The following is a 6,530-nucleotide window of genomic DNA, read 5'->3' as shown; positions in this document are numbered from 1 at the left end:
AGCTCAAAGGTGCTGTCACAAGCAACTGGCACAAAACAAAACCAGTAGATGTGCAGTCTTCGGCCAGACAAAGTTGCTGTACAAAGTTGTACAGCAGCAGGAATCCAGATGGTGTCTCGTGAAAATCTGTACAGCTCTTTGCTCGTCACGGCGCTGCTCTTGGGGGCCCTGCAGCTGAAGAGGGATACTTCGGCTAGTTACTAAGAGTAAGAAGTGAAAATGACCCTGACCAAGAAATGGCTGTCGACAAGAAGACAAACAAAATCCAGAATGACATTTTAAATCTATTTGCAAAAGGCATAATTAGGGGAAATCATTTGCTCAGTTCACAAGCTGCCTCTCCTCCAGTATTCCATTAACATTGATAGAACCCAGGACATAGAAGGCACTGAACATTTTCAAGCACAACTGGGGAAAACCTAGCAAAAGTTGACACAGATGTGTTGCTGCGGTTAAATCTTCCACTGTCTGGTCTGCGTGGACAAATACAGTGGGGCAAAAAAGTATTTAGTCAGCCACCAATTGTGCAAGTTCTCCCACTTAAAAAGATGAGAGAGGCCTGTTATTTTCATCATAGGTACACCTCAACTATGAGAGACAAAATGAGAAAAAAAATCCAGAAAATCACATTGTCTGATTTTTAAAGAATTTATTTGCAAATTATGGTGGAAAATAAGTATTTGGTCAATAACAAAAGTTCATCTCAATACTTTGTTATATACCCTTTGTTTGCAATGACAGAGGTCAAACGTTTTCTGTAAGTCTTCACAAGGTTTTCACACACTGTTGCTGGTATTTTGGCCCATTCCTCCATGCAGATCTCCTCTAGAACAGTGATGTTTTGGGGCTGTCGCTGGGCAACACAGACTTTCAACTCCCTCCAAAGATTTTCTATGGGGTTGAGATCTGGAGACTGGCTAGGCCGCTCCAGGACCTTGAAATGCTTCTTACGAAGCCACTCCTTCGTTGCCCGGGCGGTGTGTTTGGGATCATTGTCATGCTGAAAGACCCAGCCACATTTCATCTTCAATGCCCTTGCTGATGGAAGGAGGTTTTCACTCAAAATCTCACAATACATGGCTCCATTCATTCTTTCCTTTACACAGATCAGTCGTCCTGGTCCCTTTGCAGAAAAACAGCCCCAAAACATGATGTTTCCACCCCCATGCTTCACAGTAGGTATGGTGTTCTTTGGATGCAACTCAGCTTTCTTTCTCCTCCAAACACGACAAGTTGGGTTTTTACCAAAAAGTTCTATTTTGGTTTCATCTGACCATATGACATTCTCCCAATCCTCTTCTGGATCATCCAAATGCTCTCCAGCAAACTTCCGATGGGTCTGGACATGTACTGGCTTAAGCAGGGGGACACATCTGGCACTGGAGGATTGAAGTCCCTAGCGGCGTAGTGTGTTACTGATGGTAGCCTTTGTTACTTTGGTCCCAGCTCTCTGCAGGTCATTCACTAGGTCCCCCCGTGTGGTTCTGGGATGTTTGCTCACCGTTCTTGTGATCATTTTGACCCCACGGGGTGAGATCTTGCGTGGAGCCCCAGATCGAGGGAGATTATTAGTGGTCTTGTATGTCTTCCATTTTCTAATAATTGCTCCCACAGTTGATTTCTTCACAACAAGCTGCTTACCTATTGCAGAGTCGGTCTTCCCAGCCTGGTGCAGGTCTACAATTTCGTTTCTGGTGTCCTTTGACAGCTCTTTGGTCTTGGCCATAGTGGAGTTTGGAGTGTGACTGTTTGAGGTTGTGGACAGGTGTCTTTTATACTGATAACGAGTTCAAACAGGTGCCATTAATACAGGTAATGAGTGGAGGACAGAGGAGCCTCTTGAAGAAAAAGTTACAGGTCTGTGAAAGCCAGAAATCTTGCTTGTTTGTAGGTGACCAAATACTTATTTTACCGAGGAATTTACCAATTAATTCATTAAAAATCCGACAATGTGACTTCCTGGATTCTTTCCCCCCATTCTGTCTCTCATAGTCGAAGTGTACCTATGATGAATTACAGGCCTCTCTCATCTTTTTAAGTGGGAGAGCTTGCACAATTGGTGGCTGACTAAATACTTTTTTGCCCCACTGTATATGATGGAGCAGTGAACGTGTCAGTCAACCGCAAGGGAGCACAGGCCAGGATAAGGGAGATGCAGCCACTGGCTTTATATGTACACTGTGGCCCCCACTGTGTAAATCTGGTCACACAGGCTGCTTGTACAGCGTCATCACTGACATCGGATGCCCTGGATTGACTCCACAAGCGTGGCTGTCCATACAAATTATCGGGCAAGTACAAAAGTATATTTTTGAACATTGCAACTGCAGTATCAGGGTCAGTTAGCAGCCTGCAGCCCTTGTGTCCAACAAGATGGACAGCCAGGAGTCCAGCAATCCGGTCTGCACTAGGTCAGTACAAATCTGTGCTACCCAGTTTAGAAGACATAGCCCAAACAGATGCTTCAAATACTGGTGTGACGGCAAAAGGGCTGTTGGAGAGATTTGGAAGAGGCACCACAGTGCTAGGACTCATGCTAGCCACTGAAGAAATCGAGGAGTTGGAAAGCCTTAATTGCACATTGCAGAAGCGAACAGAAACCGTGTCTGGATTGCTCTCCGCAGCAGACTGTGTGAGAACCACACTAAGGCCAAAGAAAACTGAGGAGAAGTTCTTGGAGATGTACAACCCTGCAATGGAGAAGATCACCAAGCTAAATCAGCCTATACATTCAGCTCATAACCATGCCCCATACCCGCTGTCCACCAAAATGCTTTTTCATTCCATAAGGAAACAGAGTAAAACAATTATCTACCTGTTCAGGCACGCCAATCACGCCTGGGTTGGCACCTTTGGTACCGTCAGTGAGACAGGGGTGCAAATTTCACCCCGCTCGCTCCCTCTTCGTGCCCCCCTTTGGATGGTGCCCTAGGCGGCCTCCTATGTTGCCTACAGGAAGAGCAGGCCCTGTCCAGAAGAACACTACAGAGCTGACTTCTTCAAGGTGCTGGACACTGTGGACATGTAGCTGAAGGAGAGATTTGATCAGGGTGGCCTGAAAACATTGGCGGAGCTGAAGGAACTCCTAAATGGGGAATGGTCACTGAAGTGGTGAACCAGTATCCTGTGTTCAACCAGATGTCACTGGAATTGCAGCTTAACATGTTTAAAGTGGACTGTGGTGTGGGGATGTTGTGGTGAGCAGCTGACCTGGATCTAGGTGATTGGGATCACGGTGACTGCATACCTGTTGCTCATTGGTTGGTCTAACGAGCAACAGGTTAAAACCCCGATCCTCACACACACTAAGGATAGGAGCCCTGTCATGACATGTATATCTGCTCCTGGGCTAATTACAGCTAGCCCACTCTCTACAATAAACTGGTGTTTACAACCCCCCGTCGTCTGTGTCTCTGTGCCAGGGGGGGCCCTGAAAATGCCACTTGGGTGGGGTGTGGTGGCCAAGCTGCCACAGGGACATGGTGTGCTCCTTTTAACACATTAATACAGGTCTCTGAGGTCCCCAAAACATGTTTTTGAATTTTGCATTCCAGCCATTGTGACATGCCTCTGAAAACGGCTGTTTCAGTGTGTGTAACTTTAATTGTGAATGAGCACCCAAGCCCCTAGTTCTGAGCCACTGGAGTCACAAGTTCTGGGTTCTGTGAGCCAATGGAGTTTGAGCTTTACTCCGGGCTTACTTCCTCCGGGACCAAATTTGAGGCAAGACATAAGCAATCCATTCGCTGAATTTTCGCTCATATTAGATCTACAAGGTCTTATTTAAAAGTTAGTTCCGACTTTGGTTGCCATGCTCCAGGCTTGTAGTAGACACGGACACCAGCACCAGATGCACCAGGACTCTTGCACATGGGGATTTTTTTGTGTCATGTAAACGTCGGAATAAATAAATTAATTAATTAATTAATTAAATACATCTACAATAAAACAAAAAAAACGTTTTGTTTGGTTATTATAGGTTTTGTCTGCTGTGGGGATCCGACGGAACATGGTTGTTCCTGCAGCCTCTGTGCTCTGGGGAGGCTGAAGACCTAGCTGAGAAGCACAATGGTGCGAATTCACCTCAAAAAGGGAGCAGTCTTTCGCATTCAGAAAGAAATACTGAAGTGGAGGATGAAGTCAGCAAGGGAAAAATCTGCCAGGAGTTTATCCTTGCAATTGAGCATGTGCAATGAGTACGTGCAATCACGTGTTTGGTTCTTTCAAGTGAGGAGAAGAGAAAGGACAGTATAGAAGGATAAAATGTTAGTAGGTTACTATTCTGGCAGAATTTAGCATGATGACCAACATAATTATTTCCTGTGTTTTGTATTTATTAATTTTTTTTCAAATTGCAAATTGCACGGTACAACGTCATTTTGAACTACTCTGTAGATTTGAAGTTACGTTAACAAGGGGACTACCAACACAAATTACAGTTTTCTGAGTTCCTGCGGAACGCAGCATCACTTCCTGCTGTCTCTCCACCCAATGCAAATTTGGTCAAGTGCTTTCTAATCAATGAGGGGGCAGTCGGAGCATTTTGTGCCGATGCCGAAAACAGCCCCTGAGGGAGATGTTAAAAATGAAGGAAATATTCTGGTTGCAATCGAAAAAACTGCCAATTCAACCGCATCCTCTTGCATCGTGTCTCTCTTAACCACGAAACCAGAGGTGCTCGTTTCTCACCTGGTGCTGCTTGTTGCATGTTCCACCTGTAACCAGGCTGTGACCTTCGACCTTAAACCTAAAGTGATAAAAACGTTCAAGAACCTTCCTCTGTGCTTGGTTGGGGCTTATTCGACGAACCAGAACAATCTTTAGACTTCGAGCGCACACACACACACACACCCACACACACACACACACACACACACAAACACACACACACACACACACACACACACACACACACACACACGCATGTACACACACACCCGCACACATACACACACACACAAACACACACACAAACACACACACACACACACACACACACACACACACACACACACACACACACACACTCACAGAATGCACGCTGCAAACCTCAGTCTTTATATTGTACTTGTTTGGAAACAGGAAAGAAGGAGGACAGCCGCAAGCTGTGAGCCAATTTGAGTGTGTAACCTGTGAGGTGTCATCTTCACAGCTCTCTGACTGTCTCCAATTTGTTCTCCATTCATTAACACAAATCGGGCAGCCTTCCTTTCTGACAAAGGCAGAGCGAGCGATACAGAGAGGGACGCAACATTTGATATCTGAGTGCATGATAATGGAGCAGCGTTGCTGCCGCAGTCGGGCGGCGTTGAGAGAGAGAGAGAGAGAGATAAAGAGCAAAAGCATATTCCTCCCGACTAATCTCGCGCCGGGTTTCGACACCTTCCCTCCTCCGGCGATGATGCGATTATTCGGCGTTTTGCGCAGGCCTGTCCTGGGAGAAAGTGCACGGGAGCTCGGGTGCCACCGGTGGATTGAGTAAAAAAAAACACCCGGGCTCCTGAATTTGAACTCTGAAGGTCCGCGGACGCGTGTGTGAAGTGCCGCGGTGCAGCCTTGAAATAAGCAACGCCCGAGGCAACCAGAAAACAGTCGGTGGCACTCGTTAAAAGTGGAGCTGGGAGGTCTGTACCGCACCGAAAATAAATCATTACTGATGTGTTCACACCCTGCACACTTCCACAAGCAAAGAAAAAGAAAAAAAAAAAAACTGGAAAGAAGAAAGTCTCTTCTGTCTGGGGTTCAACGGAGGTCCACCTACAGGACTGCTGCACTCCGCTCGGCTGTAACGCGGGAAGAGCTTCTCGGGAGGCGGTGGAACGCGCAGGTTTTCCCTCTTTAGGTCTTTCTTAAAAAGGCCACCGCGGCTCCGAGCGGGCGGCGCTGCAAAGGAAAAAGCCGCCTGATGTCAGAACAAACGCAGCCCGCCGGCGCAAGGGGACCGCCTTTCATATGCCACGAGGGAGGGCAGAACTTTGGAGAAGGTGTGGATAAGTGCTCACGGTGACTGGCGTCCTTGCTCGTGAAAGTTGCGTATAGGAAGGCTCGCAGCATATTGATAAATAATGGTTTAAGTTTCCGAGCAAAAGCCGCGACAAGTTAGGCTTGAAAATGAAATATATACCTTCTAATGGTCCAATGGACGGAGCTAATGACAGGGAACTTAATGATTTGTATAGATGGGGTGCGTTATGTTTTGATATCATAGATTTTCATACACTGATTGGCCAATTTTGAATTTCTATCTTATATAATAAGTCCTGACAACCTTTTTTTCACCATAAAAAAAGTATTTGATTCGATTTTGTGCTGTTATAGTCTGAAGAGAAAGAAAATTCATCCAGGTGAAATGGCTGTAACTAGCATTTAAATGCATCGTTGACATAATTAGGAAAGAATGTATCAAATAAATACATTTTTATATTAGATTTATTATATTTAATTTAGCAAACACATTTATCCGAAATGACAAATGTGTTATGTTTGTCACCACAGTAGAATGTAGTCGTTGAGAAGTCCTCAATGTCTTC

This window comes from Zeus faber, assembly GCF_960531495.2.
Source record: "Zeus faber genome assembly, chromosome: 12".
NCBI lineage: Eukaryota > Metazoa > Chordata > Actinopteri > Zeiformes > Zeidae > Zeus > Zeus faber.
The sequence above is the reverse complement of the archived record's forward strand: the minus strand, read 5'-3'. Positions refer to the sequence as shown.